At 44.2% G+C, this 12983-nt stretch overlaps 1 protein-coding gene and 1 long non-coding RNA gene across 2 annotated transcripts in view; one reads left to right on the top strand and one right to left on the bottom strand.

Annotated features, from left to right (window-relative positions):
- Positions 1 to 12983, bottom strand: part of COL4A2 (collagen type IV alpha 2 chain) — a 191115-nt gene that overhangs the window by 101316 nt on the left and 76816 nt on the right. The gene's annotated exons all lie outside the window — the stretch shown is intronic.
- Positions 1232 to 7191, top strand: LOC124240862 (uncharacterized). Its single transcript, XR_006889038.1, has 3 exons — positions 1232 to 1303; positions 5127 to 5208; positions 7014 to 7191. It is a non-coding gene; the product is annotated as an uncharacterized LOC124240862 (long non-coding RNA).

Raw genomic sequence — 12983 nt, forward strand, 5'->3', positions numbered from 1 at the left:
CTAGGAGGGCTTCCTGCTCTCTCCTCCCCTGGGCGGTACTTGCTGGGGTGGGGGTGGGGGGGGGGCCGCCATGCCTTATTCAAATTTGCATCTCCAATCTATATCACAGTGTCTTGCACACAGTGGGTGGCAGCATGTTGGTTGAATAAAGGAATGATTAAAATATATTGACTTTTACAAGTCTTGCATTTTACAGGAAAAGCAGAACCTTCAAATACGTGTTCAGATCCTAAGAGCTCCATTGGCCCAGAAAGTTTATCTTAAAAAGGCAATTAGCTTAAATAATAGTAACCGAAACACATCATTATTATACGTTTTGCTACCTCATAATACTTTTTTGTTTTGACCAGTAACTGATTCACAGAGATATGTTTAAGATCTTTTAGACCCAGAGAATCCTTCAAAATAGCTGTGGACATAACCTGAGTGGACGGACTTGAGTTGACTGAGACGAGCGTATCAGAGTTCATTTTGCAATGAAACTGAGCTACTTAGAAAGTAACGGAGCTGAACGGTTTCCTAACAAAATGTGAACCTTGAAGAAGCTTTTCTAAAATAAGTTTTGTTTGTTTCAGTTCCCATGGGCAGGCAAACATGCAAATAAAACCCCATTGTTTCTTCTAAACGCGTCAAATTAGGTTCCCTTGCGTTTATAGGGGAAGCACCTTCACGAAATGACATGGACTATTCTGCATGTTACTGTATTTAGCTTATTATTCATTTTAAAAGACACAGGTCATACTAAAATGAGTTGGTTTGGTTCCCTTGAGCAAAGCCAAAGCTAATACTAAAAAAACCCAAAAAACCAACCTCATTTACAAACTAGGTTTCAGCTTTGACGACCCTTCTACCTATAGACACGTTCTCTGCGGCTTCCTCCCTCCCAGACAACCGTGTGTAATCGGACATACTTAGGGAATAAGCAAATGGATAATGAATTTATAATAAAAGGAAAACTGAACAACTGTTTGGATGGAACCATGAGTTACAACACTGAGCACTGCTGAGCCAACTCAATGGTTAGGGAAAAAGCTGGAAATGTGTGGGTGTGTTCTCAAGGTCCTAGAAAAATTCAGGAAGTCCAGCAGATGTTTTCTGTTAAGAGGCCTTGGAGCCCCAAGAGCTACATCTGTTTTTTTAAAATATAAGTTTATTTGTGAGACTATTTTTTTCTTCTTAAATAGTTCTCTGCTAAAACTCACAAAAGGGAATGCCGGCCAGTGTTGAACTCATGAGGTTTCAGTGAGTAACTCAGAATATGGGTCTGTGAACATGACAATCCCTATAGGAAGCGGAAATCCAGGTCAGTCATTTTAAAGGCCTTATTTTCTGAATAACCTTTTCTTTCCTCTTATTGATTGAAGCGGAATTAGGACTTTTTCTTTAACGTAATCGATTCTAAATAGTATACTGCAGATTTCAGTAGTTACCATATTCCACCCCTTTGGAAAGGATATAATACTCATAATGATAATTATCCTTTGTGTGTGTGCGCCTGTGTTTTTGATAGAAACATTGATAAGCGAGGATCACATTCAAGGACTCAGACCAACTTAGTGAAGAATATTTAAAATATTGAGATTTTCTGCTAACTACAATTTTGAATACGTGTTTGAACACCTATGGAATGGTACTTTTCTCACTGTGGTTGTTTTGTTAATCAACTGTTGAGCTAAGAAAGCTGACCTGTGACTCTTCTCCCACTTCCATTTTCCATGATCCTGGGGTGCAAGGGACAAAATTGCCCATTTGACCAAAGTTTCAAAAGCCACGAAATGAAGTCATGTTCAGAAAACATCTAAAGTCTTATTTAAATTTATCATCTGCTCAGGATCTTTCCCCGTTTTACTACTTACAAAAATTGGTCTCCAAAGAGTTTATAAAAGATGAGATTTATATAACAAACATGCACCGTATGAATGAATGAAAAGGGAAGTTCCCTTCCTGGCTGGCTGGTTAATGAGGCTGCGGGATGAGCCGGCATACAAACATATGAAAGCTGAGAAATGGAGCTGGCTGCACGTTTTGGAGAATTTGTCTGATTACTAACATGGTTACTGGATATATTATGAGTATGGAAGAAATTCAAGAACATTAGATTCCCTTAGCCTTGTGGCGATTACTAAAGTCATCAAGAATTTTAATCAAGCCATTTACAGAAGGAGCTTGTGCAATTATCGAGCTACAGAAGCCATGACCGGAGCAAGACCCACTCAGATCCCGCCCCCTCTCGGCCTGCAAACAGAATGCTCTCCCCTTTGCAAGGAGCAGGTGGCCTCTCCTCCCCCTGCCAGGAGGACCACAGATTGCAAATATAATCAGATTAAAATAAATTAGAGTAGTTCTGTGGGAATTTACCCGTTAAAACATTTTCATGGCAAATCCCCCCAAATTTAAACCTTTTTTGAAAAGTTCCAATATTTTCATATATTTCACAAAAGTGGATTGCGTCACCCAGGGAATGATACAAATCTGGAAAATGAAAGGTTTCACAAGACCTAGGCTGAAACCAACACACTTGTTATTTGCCAATTTGTGGGAAAGAAAATAGGAAAAATGGGGGGCTGGCCCCGTGGCCGAGTGGTTAAGTTCGCGCGCTCCGCTGCAGGCGGCCCAGTGTTTTGTTGGTTTGAATCCTGGGCGCGGACATGGCACTGCTCATCAGACCACGCTGAGGCAGCGTCCCACATGCCACAACTAGAAGGACCCACCTCAAAGAATATACAACTATGTACTGGGGGGCTATGGGAGAAAAAGAAAAAAATAAAAAATCTTTAAAAAAAAAAGAACATTAAAATGATGTGAAAGATTTAAAAAAAAAAAAAAGAAAATAGGAAAAATGGGTCAGATATGCACGACTCTAGGTTGAGGGAGAATCAAACTCAAAGAGCCAGTATATGTATTTATTTATTTTTTGTGAGGAAGATTGGCCCTGAGCTAACATCTGTGCCAATCTTCCTCTATTTTATGTGGGATCCCGCCACAGCATGGCTTGATGAGCAGTGTTAGGTCCATGCCTGGGATCCGAACCTGTGAACTGCAGGCCACTGAAGCGGAGCACATGAACTTAACCACTACACCACTGGGTGGGCCCCTCAAAGAGCCAGTGTGGGTAAAGCTGGACTTTTCCTTTATTCCCAGACCAAGTCAAGATGGGACATGTTAGCCCCAATGACAGCATTTATACATGACATCTGGCAGCTTCTCTGGTTGCTTTATGAGTGTGGGCTTCTCAAGCAGGTTTCCCGCCTCCTGGGTTTGAGGGTCGATGGCAAGAACACGGTTTGTCTCACTCTGCTGCTTTTTCCTGCTAGGACTTCACCAAAGGTTTGACCTCAGGCTCGCCGGCCATAAAGCAAGCGTTTCTGGGAGGATTGCAGGAGGTGAGGGGCCAGCACAGGGTGTGTGATAAATGGGCGCTGCCTTTCTCTCCCACTGCCCTTCCTTCCTTCTACTATTTCTTAAACATCCTTCCCAGTAGCCACCGGGACACCGGGCGTCCTGCAGCTGCTTGACAATGCACACGCTCTCCTGACTTTACTGTCAACAAAGAAAGTTCTTACAACGCAAACCTGGCAGTATTTGTGTTTGATCTCTTTTGATAAAATGGCCTAAGTGAGCCAAAAGAGAGAACGGTTAGACAATCAAGGAAGAAAATAGTTTTTGTCGGGGGAGTTAGCCCAAAAAAGGGATGTTTTTTAAGTCAGTCTAAATAAATGTGGTTGGTGGTCCTGCATCACTAGACAATTTCCAACTCTGATTTGCCGGGGTGGACATCGCTGGTATGATATCAAGTTGATGTGCTTTTCATCATTCCATTTCCAAAGCGAATGCTGACTCTTAACTTGTATCTCTGATCTTTGCCGATTTATATTTACTGCTGTTATTTCAACAGGCTGGTTGAGTTTCCTCATAAGAGATAGGCATTTCATTATTTTTAGTTGCGCTTAAATAAATATATTTCACACTGTGCCTTTCTCCACAAAAGCAGCATGTAAAAATAGCAATGGAAATAATCAAGGAGAAGGGACAAGAAAAGGAAAAGGAAGCAGGAACAAAAAAAATATATATATCTGATTTTTGACTCAGATTTTTGTGCTTTTCTAAAAATAACTTGAAAGCCCTTAAAATGCTTCACAGCCCAGCTAGGTTATCTTTCAAGGGAGGCTTCTGCTGTTTGTGTGTTTTCCCGGGGGAATGGCTTCTTTCTTAGGTCTGACACAGCTGCTTTCAGCAAATATCAGCCCATCTTTTCAAATTAGAGGGCTGTTAAAATTTAACTTTAGACAATCTTTTTTTCGTTTTTTTTTTTTTTTGTGAGGAAGATTGGCCCTGAGCTAACATCCGTTGCCAATTCTCCTCTTTTTGCTTGAGGAAGATTGTCACTGAGCGAACATCTGTGCCAATTTTCCTCCATTTCGTATGTGGGATGCTGCCACAGCATGGCTTGATGAGCAGTATATAGGTCCACACGTGGGATCTGAACCCCAGGCCACCAAAGTGGAGAGTGCAAACTTAACCACTACGCCACCAGGCCGGCCCCTAGAGAATCTTTTTACAGGATTCAAAATGACACGAATAAATTAGCGAATCTAAAAACACAGGGAGAAAGCCCCATTCTGAGTGTGCTCTTGCAGCCCCAAGCACAGAACTGACTCTTTCTCCTGCTCCACACACCAGCCCACGCTCTCTTTATGTCCACAAAGGACTATTCATCCACTTGGGGTTGGTATGACTTCAGATCGCTTTGTGCCGCCGTTCCCGCGATCCATCATTCCTTCCAACGGTGCTTTGCAAGTGGCAGTCCAGTTCAGAGCCAATACTTTTGGCCTCCAGTTTTGATTTACTCCAAAAATGTCTGCATTTTCCAAGGTTGTGAAATACGCCACCTACAATGGTCTTAGTGAAAAGAGTTCAACAATTTACTCATATAAACACATGCATCTATCACTAAGTGGAAATGAGAAATCAGAAGTTCATTTTCCAAAGTTTTCCTTTAATGTTTTTTCCACCCTAATCAAGTCCATAAATATTAACAACACGAAACCCCACTCAAGTGACAGGGACACAGAACCAGGGAGACAAAGTGGTGGTTTATGGTGCTATGAGGGGTTCTTTGGTTCCAGGTCTGCACAAGCCACTTCCCTGTTAAAGTCATACTTGGCAGAACCTCTCCAAGAAGCAGGCCGAGACGACTCTGACGCAATTGTAAGTAAACTGACTGTAAAATTATCTTCAGACAAATATCAATGGGGGCGTATAAACAGTGGGCCAGAGGAGGTTTTCCAAAAAACCTCCGACTGTCATGTGATATTAACAGGGCTACGCTGCGGTCTTGGCAGCCCCACTGCAGCCCTGAGCACCGTTATGACCAAGGATGGTAAGGCTGTGAACAACCCTGCATTAGTCACGTTCCCGGAACCCGGCTCTCAGAAGGGAGCGCAGGCCTGGGACCCATGGAATTCACTGCTCCGGCTTTAAACACGAAGTAAAATCACAGAACATCTGCACACTCACTAGGCCTTTTTTTCTAAAATCTTTCTGTGCATACAATTTCACATGTTCAACAGTTTAAAAATCTGATGGAAGACAAATATTTGCTTTTCATACAAAGAAACAGCAACTGTTTAAACATCCACGTTGATTTTATTTCATCATTACGGATTAGAGACTACCTTGAACTCTTTGCTCATAGGAGAAAAGGTCAAGCTAGTCATTTTTATGAAACTTTGAATGGATTAATTTTAGACAATCATCATATCTAATTACAAGGTGTTCAGTCCTTATCTTTTGGAGATGATTAGTAATATAACAAGAAAAAGGGTGACCGAGTGTGTCTGTCATTTTGCTAATGTGAACCAGAGTCGTGAAGGCACATTCTACAGAAAATGAAAGGATTCTATTCCATGGAACGTCTCACTGGCCCAAACCAATGCTCTTGGAGCTTGTCCAAGTGCAGAAGTCCCCCCTGAGGTTGAGGGTAACGGCATATAAAGAGCTACTCTGGGAGCACGTGCTTGTCGGGGAGCGACCACGACCCTCTAGTTACAGAGCGAGAAGCTTCCACTGTTTCTGCCAGCACTGGGTTCGTGGCTAAAAATCCCTTTCAATCTGCATTATTCAATCGCACAAATCCCCAAAGACAGATTCCCATTTAAAAAAATAATGGAAGGTCAATATTGGTTCAACGGTTGTTACAAACGTACCGTCTAATGAAAGATGTTAACAATAGAAGAAACTGGTGGGGGGGTGAGTGGGGGAACAGGGTATGTGGGAACTCTCTGTACTTTCTGCACAATTTTTCTGTAAATCTAAAACTGCTCTAAAAAATAAAGTCTTTTAAAAATAACAGAAGGGAGAGAAGAGTACATTCCATTCGTTTTAGTCTCATTTTTATTAGGACCTTTGACTTCATCGGGTCCTTATTTATTATCTATTTTATTCCACATCCCTCAGGCAGAATTAACAATTTGGTTCAAAAGCATCAATAGTGACAGATTTTGTTGGGGAAAATTTTTTAATTATAAATTAAGTGTTATATTCAGTTGATATAATGACCACATTCAAAAAGGTGAAGTAAACATTACAGGAGAAGTGTGTCACAGTCTCATCCAACTTTGCAAAGTGAGGGTAGGGGATGGGGAGAGAGAGTCAGAGACAGAGAGAGACAAAGAGAGAGACACACACAGAGAGACAGAAAGAGAGGGAAGGAGATGGGGGGATCTCACCTGTTGAAACGGTGTGGGCACTTTCCCCTGCCATCCTACCCCATATGAAATACCCCATGCACTTTCACATGGATGAAACTAGCCTCCTTAACACAACATGGCAGCTGCAATCACCGCACAGGAAGCGCTCAGCAGAAGATGTGAGCTGTCCAGTCCTGAAGGGAAACCTGGTTTGGCTGGACTGAGACACGATCACTGGGCTCCTGGGGGCTCTGAAGGGGAATGCTGACTGTACCTGACTGTCATCTTACTCACTGACCTGAGATCCTTCTCCCCTGAGGACAGGCGTCTCCACTGTTCACCCCGACCCTGCGGAGGAGAACTAGCGGCTTGCTAGAGAACTGCGATGCAAGGAGCTCCTGGCGCCTTTGCCGACACCGAGCAGCCTGTCCACGTGCTTGTGGTAAGAAGCTGGGGGTAACTCGACATGTGTCCGCGAGTTCCACAAGATCTCCCACTGGTGTGGGTGTCGGTCATGAACTGGAAACCAAATCTACGCTGTGCAGTGGGGAGAGCTGGGGAGGTTGGGGGCTGCTGGCTGCTCTGTGCAAGGAGTGTCGGACGGGCCAGGACTCACGTGATGGCTGTTTCCATGGATTAGGCGACGGGATGTGTCTTATGCGAGCAAAGGCGAGGACGAGTAATTGTCACGTAACCCACGAGAGAGAACACCTCTCCACCAGCAGTTCTGGAAAAAGCTAAGCGAGGTGTGGCAAGCAGAAAGGAGGGGCAACAGAGTGCATACCGGCCAGAGAACTAAGTGATGCCTCCAAGAGAGTTCTTGTGTTACTGAGTGTGTTAACAAGGGATGTCTGTCAGCACGACTGGGATGTGGGTCTTCCAGTCTGTGACGAGTATCTGGAAATGTCCACACTCCAGGATGCAAGGGGGCACGATCAGGTGAGACCTCTGACCCGGAAGTGAAACGCTTTCCTCTTTCTGTGTGCATGTGATAACCTACCAGGCACTGACCCATCCATTCAACCCCCCACCGCAATGCAATCCTTTGGAAAAGCCTATCTGGTCACATAACCCTTCTGCCTAAAAGGCTCAGTGGCTTCCTTGTCCTCCTCGGAGAAAGCCCAAGCCCTGGGGCCTGGCGTGCTCTGCCTCACCTCCTCCACTCGGGCTCTGCTCTGCCGCTACGCCTGCCTGCCTTCCACTGCCCAGAGGCGTGTGCTGTGCCCTCTGCCTGGAAAGTTCTCTCTCCCATTTGCTTTAGCACGTACTCCTCTGTCTGCCATCCTCAGTTCAATCCTCCAACCCCAGGCAAATCTCTCAAACCCCAGGACCACCGACCGCTCCTTCAGAGCCTCAGCAATATGGCAGTCTCAGCGATTCCCAGCGCTGTCCCTGGTTCCCAGCTACACGGTAGACGGGGAGCTCCCAGAGGCCAGGGGCCGGGTCTGTCCGCCCCGAGCACACTGCAAGTCCTCAATAAGCACCCAGAAATGAAGACAGGGTTCAGTCCCTCTGAGGCTGAGGCGGCCGGCCCATCCACCCTCAGGGCTGCAGTGTGTTTCTGCGACCCACAGAACATTCTTCTCGTCTCTCCAACACCCCCGCCCCCACTTCTTCAGCCTATCGGCCACCAAGCGTTCTTGGTTCCTTCTCGAGTACTTGTCTCTCCCTCTCCCCCTTCGCTGTCTTGTTTAAGCCTCAGCTCACCAGGCCTGGATTACCTTCCTTTGCCTGATCTCACCCTTTACCATCAGGCCCCCGACTTCTACCGAACCCTGAGCCAGCCAACTCCACACCAGCTGCCACAAAACCGCGTTCTCCCACGTCAGGTAAACGCTCGAGAGCCTGCAGGGCGCCCCACAGCCCCCTGCGTGGAGCCCATCCCCTCTATTCAGTCGGCTAGTCTCACTCCTGCAAGCCGTCCCTCTGCTCATGACACCTCCCCGCCTGGGATGCACTCTGGTCCTCTAGGGCCAAGCCCAGCCGCCCTGCATGGATTGCTCCCGCCCAGAGGCTCACTTTTTAAAAGGCTTCTACTATTCTTCTGATCTCTGTTTCTCAGCCTCAGAGCTGACTGTGCTCGAATTCATTCTTCACTTGTGAATTCCACACCTCTCACTGGACTGTAAGCCGCTTAGGACAGGGGTCATACTTCTTTGGTTTTTGTCTTTAATTTTATTCTTATTGTAGTAAAATATATATAACATAAAATTTACCTTTTCAACCATTTTTAAGTGTACAATTCAGGGGCATCAAGTACATTCACAATGCTGTACAACCATCACCATATCTATTTTCAAATTTTTTATCATCCTAAACAGAAACTCGGTTCCCCTTAAGCAATAACCCCCCATTCCTCCCTCTTCCAGCCCCCCGTAACCTCTAATGTACTTTCTATCTCTAGAATTTGCCTGTTCTAGATATTTCATTTAAGTAGAACCACGTCCTATATATCCTGTCGTGTCTGGTTTATTTCACCAAGCATAATGTTTCTCAGGTCATCCACTTGCAGCAGGTGTCAGCACTTCATTCCTTTTTAAGGCTGAATAATATTCCATGGTGTGTGGTTGTGCCATATTTTGCTTATCTTCTCACTTGTTGATGGACACATGGATTGTTTCCACCTTTTGGTGATTGTGAAAAATGCTGCCAGGAATATGGTTTTACAAATATCTGAGTTCCTGCTTTCAATGCTTTTGGGTATATACCTAGGAGTGGAATTGCTGGGTCATATAGTAACTCTATGTTTAATTTTTTGAGGAGCAGGAACCACATTTCTTACATTTGCACTTTTCTGTGGTGCCTAATACTGCTGGGGATGGGGTGGTGAGAAGACAGTGGGTAAATATTCAATATTTAATTAACTCAGTGGCAGCAGAAGGTAGCGGTTCAGAACATGGGCTCTGGAGCTGGAATGCCGGGGTTAGAACCAGCTGACACCGGGCAAGTCACTGAAGCTCTCTGTGCCTCAGTTTCCTCATAGTAAAGGGGGAACATAGTAACCTGCTTCACTGGTTATTGTAACAAAAGACTTAATATCTATAAAAGTAGAATAGTATCTGGTACAGAGGAAGCATTATCTAAGTTGTTTTATAATGATTATAAAATACTACCATTTGCCAACTTGTTGAGGGGGTTATAAGCTCCCTAACCTAGAGTTCTGCAAGAAACCCAGGCCAAAAAGACCAATAAATACACGTAAACCATAGGAAATCCTAGCATGAAGTCGTATTTCATGCTTTCACTGCCTAATTTAACTCTCCTGGATGAAGATGTGGAGGAAGCCCTTGATACGGAGGGTGCGGGGGCATGACTAACACTAGTGCTGCGTGAGCGTTTCCACCAGCTGGGGGTCCTGTAGTCATGCTTTGGGAAAAGATATTTGACTCTCGTTCTATCTGAGTCATGCAATAAAGGTTTATATTTTTATAGTGAGATTCTCTTGAAATTTTCTAGAATTACAGCATAAACATAGCTGAAGTATAGCTGAAAACTGAGTAATTAAAATCCAATATTAAAAACCTTACTACCCAGAGAATTGGAATGCCTTTCAACAGAAATATCACTTCATTTTTACATAAGGCTTACATCATACTGTATTATATGGTCATAAAATAGTAATCCTAACAGAATTTCCACATCCAAGTATCGCATTTTAAAACTCTATGCTTTTGAAATTATTCTTGGATGGGAGAGTAATTCAGCATTAAGAAACTAAGCCAGTGAAAGATGCAGTTTGATATTTTTAATTTTACTTTTCCCTCGAACAGTCTTTAAAATGAGGTTGCTAGAGAAATGAAAAAGCTCGATTTTCCATTACAGAAGAGAATCACGTGGGGTTAACTTGATTCTCCATTTTTCATGAACTCGTCCTGCTGGAAGAGATGCGCAGCTGTCTGTAGCACCGCCATGGGTAAAGCCTCCCAGCTGGTACCACCAGGCGGGCATCACCAACGTCTCTGTTGTTCACGATGGTGGAATTCCTTCTCCTGGCTGAAACGAACCCTCCGTGCCTTCACTTCAAGACCTCCCCTGTCCTTCTCTGTGTGGTGGGGCTGGAAATCTCCTGCAAATTCCTTGTTTGTCAGCCCCTCCTGCACTTGTTGACTGACACAATTATTCCTTAGCTTTACTTTTCGGTGCTACACTGTCGCGGTCCCTCTACTTCTTTATTCTGGGACTTAACTTACAGTTAAGGAAAGAGGGAGTGTGAAGGATACCACAGAAGACCACATGGTTCCCAGGCAGGAAATACCCAATAATTATTCCTGACCATAATTGGATGAGGGGGAAAGAGGAGGAGGAAACTCCAGCGGGGGATTCTCAGGCGTCCCGTGAGGAAACAGGAAGGAGACGGCGTTGTGCTAATATGGTCTGTCTTCTGCATGGCGCAGGGGCCGTCTGCTGCACAGTCCATGTCTGGTGGAAATTCACAAGCATTTTTTGCATACTAAGTGCATGCACATGCGGAAGATCCTGCAGAGCCCACGGACTCACAACCTGGCCCGTGATCTCTCCTTTCCCTGTGGCTTCTGTTAATCCTAAATCCTTGTGCCTTCAGACTCAGACTGTTTTGTCCTAGTTCAGTCCTCTCTGAAGCCTACCTCTCCCCCTACACCTGAGAGATAAACAACCAGCCCAGACACATTTATTTTTCAACTACAGTGTCATTCTTTGAGTTTACTCAAATTCCTTGGGAAGGTGGAGAGAATAAAGAAAACAAAGTAATTATTTGAACTCTTCAAATTGGCTCCTTTTGATGCTCTTTCCTTGATGACCTGTTTTCTCACTCATTCTTTCTTTACTCTTAAATTCTTATAATGTTCAACCCCAACTTTCAGTATTGATTTCAACGTCTTCTTTTTTCTAGTATCTCAAATCTGAAATTCTTCACCTCCTGCCATTTATTGTTGAAGACTAATATGTTTGTCTCTACTCCCTCCAAATTCACCCTGGGAGGGAATGGTATATGTGGTGGCAAGAAGAGAGAAGGTTCCAGAAGAAATGTGTACATGGATGCTTGCGACACAAGGAGGTCTAAGAAATTTAAGGTAAATACAGAGGAATAGCAACATGAGCCTGCTACAGCAAGCTGAAGAGAACCATCAAACCCTGTCTGCAGACGCTGAGTCTACCAAGAGCAAAACGGTCCACGCTCAGAATGGCTGAGGCCACCCTTGATGGAGTCCCTGCAGAAGCACTGATCACATTACTCACTAGATATCGGAGACGACCTCCTCCACCTCTAACATCCATGACAATACTACTATTCCATCTGCAGAGTTAAAGCCTGATGCTTGGAGCTGAGGGACTTCCTCAAGGCCACCGAGCTAGTAAGTGGTAGAGTCAGTTCTTCTTCATAAGCATTCTGAGCGACTCAGATAAGGGATACATTGTTGGGTCTCTGGAAATTCTTTTAACTCAATGGATCATTAGCGTTATTAAACATGTTACACTGGAACAGCAAGGTAGCAACAGGGACCAGCTGCAGCGCACCTCAAGAACAATCAGAGCTGCTGACTCCTATCTGGCAAGGTTTTCTCTGTCCCCGTTTTGCTAAGTTGGAAATAGATGCTTCTAGTTCTTTTGCCACCAGAAGTCACACCCCTGCTCTGTGGTAGAAGGGCTCTCAGAGGCCCTGTAGACACTACAACTATTTCCTTAACATACGAGCTTCATATGCGCCGTGTGTTATGGAGCTCAGTGCAGCCAAGTCAGCATTCCAGAAGGGCAGTTTCCAATGAGACTCTTTAAAATGAAAACAAAACAAAAATAACAACAACCCCCCCCCAAAGCACTACTAAAAATGAACACATTTTTTACGTGAATAAGGACGTATCATAAAAAGAAGTCTTAACTTCACAGTTTCTTACTCAAATTGGTGAATTCATAATGCACTGGTGACCCAAATAATTGAGCAATTTGGAAAGATACTGTCAGATACAAATGAAGCAGCTTCCATTTGATATATATGTGTTTAGAAAACAGATTTCAATATAAAACAATGAGAGTTGAGTTCAAATTTGGCAATAATTCTAACTGTTCAGGATAACATGGGAATGAGGACGCTTCAACCACAGCCCTTCGACGAGGGGATTACTCATTCAAGATTAACAACAGGCTGCTCTGCCGTTTCTCAGGCCGAGCACCACATAGCCTTGCCATATAGGATTCCTCTGGCAAAGGCATCCTGAGAATGTGTCATTTGGAATTAACATCATTGAAGTCAAAGGGCATGAGAATGGGCTTTCCAACCCCTAAAGAATGGTTTTCAACTGCCCTATGGGATAGCTC

The sequence above is a fragment of the Equus quagga genome, chromosome 6, assembly GCF_021613505.1.
Source record: "Equus quagga isolate Etosha38 chromosome 6, UCLA_HA_Equagga_1.0, whole genome shotgun sequence".
Taxonomy (NCBI): Eukaryota; Metazoa; Chordata; class Mammalia; order Perissodactyla; family Equidae; genus Equus; species Equus quagga.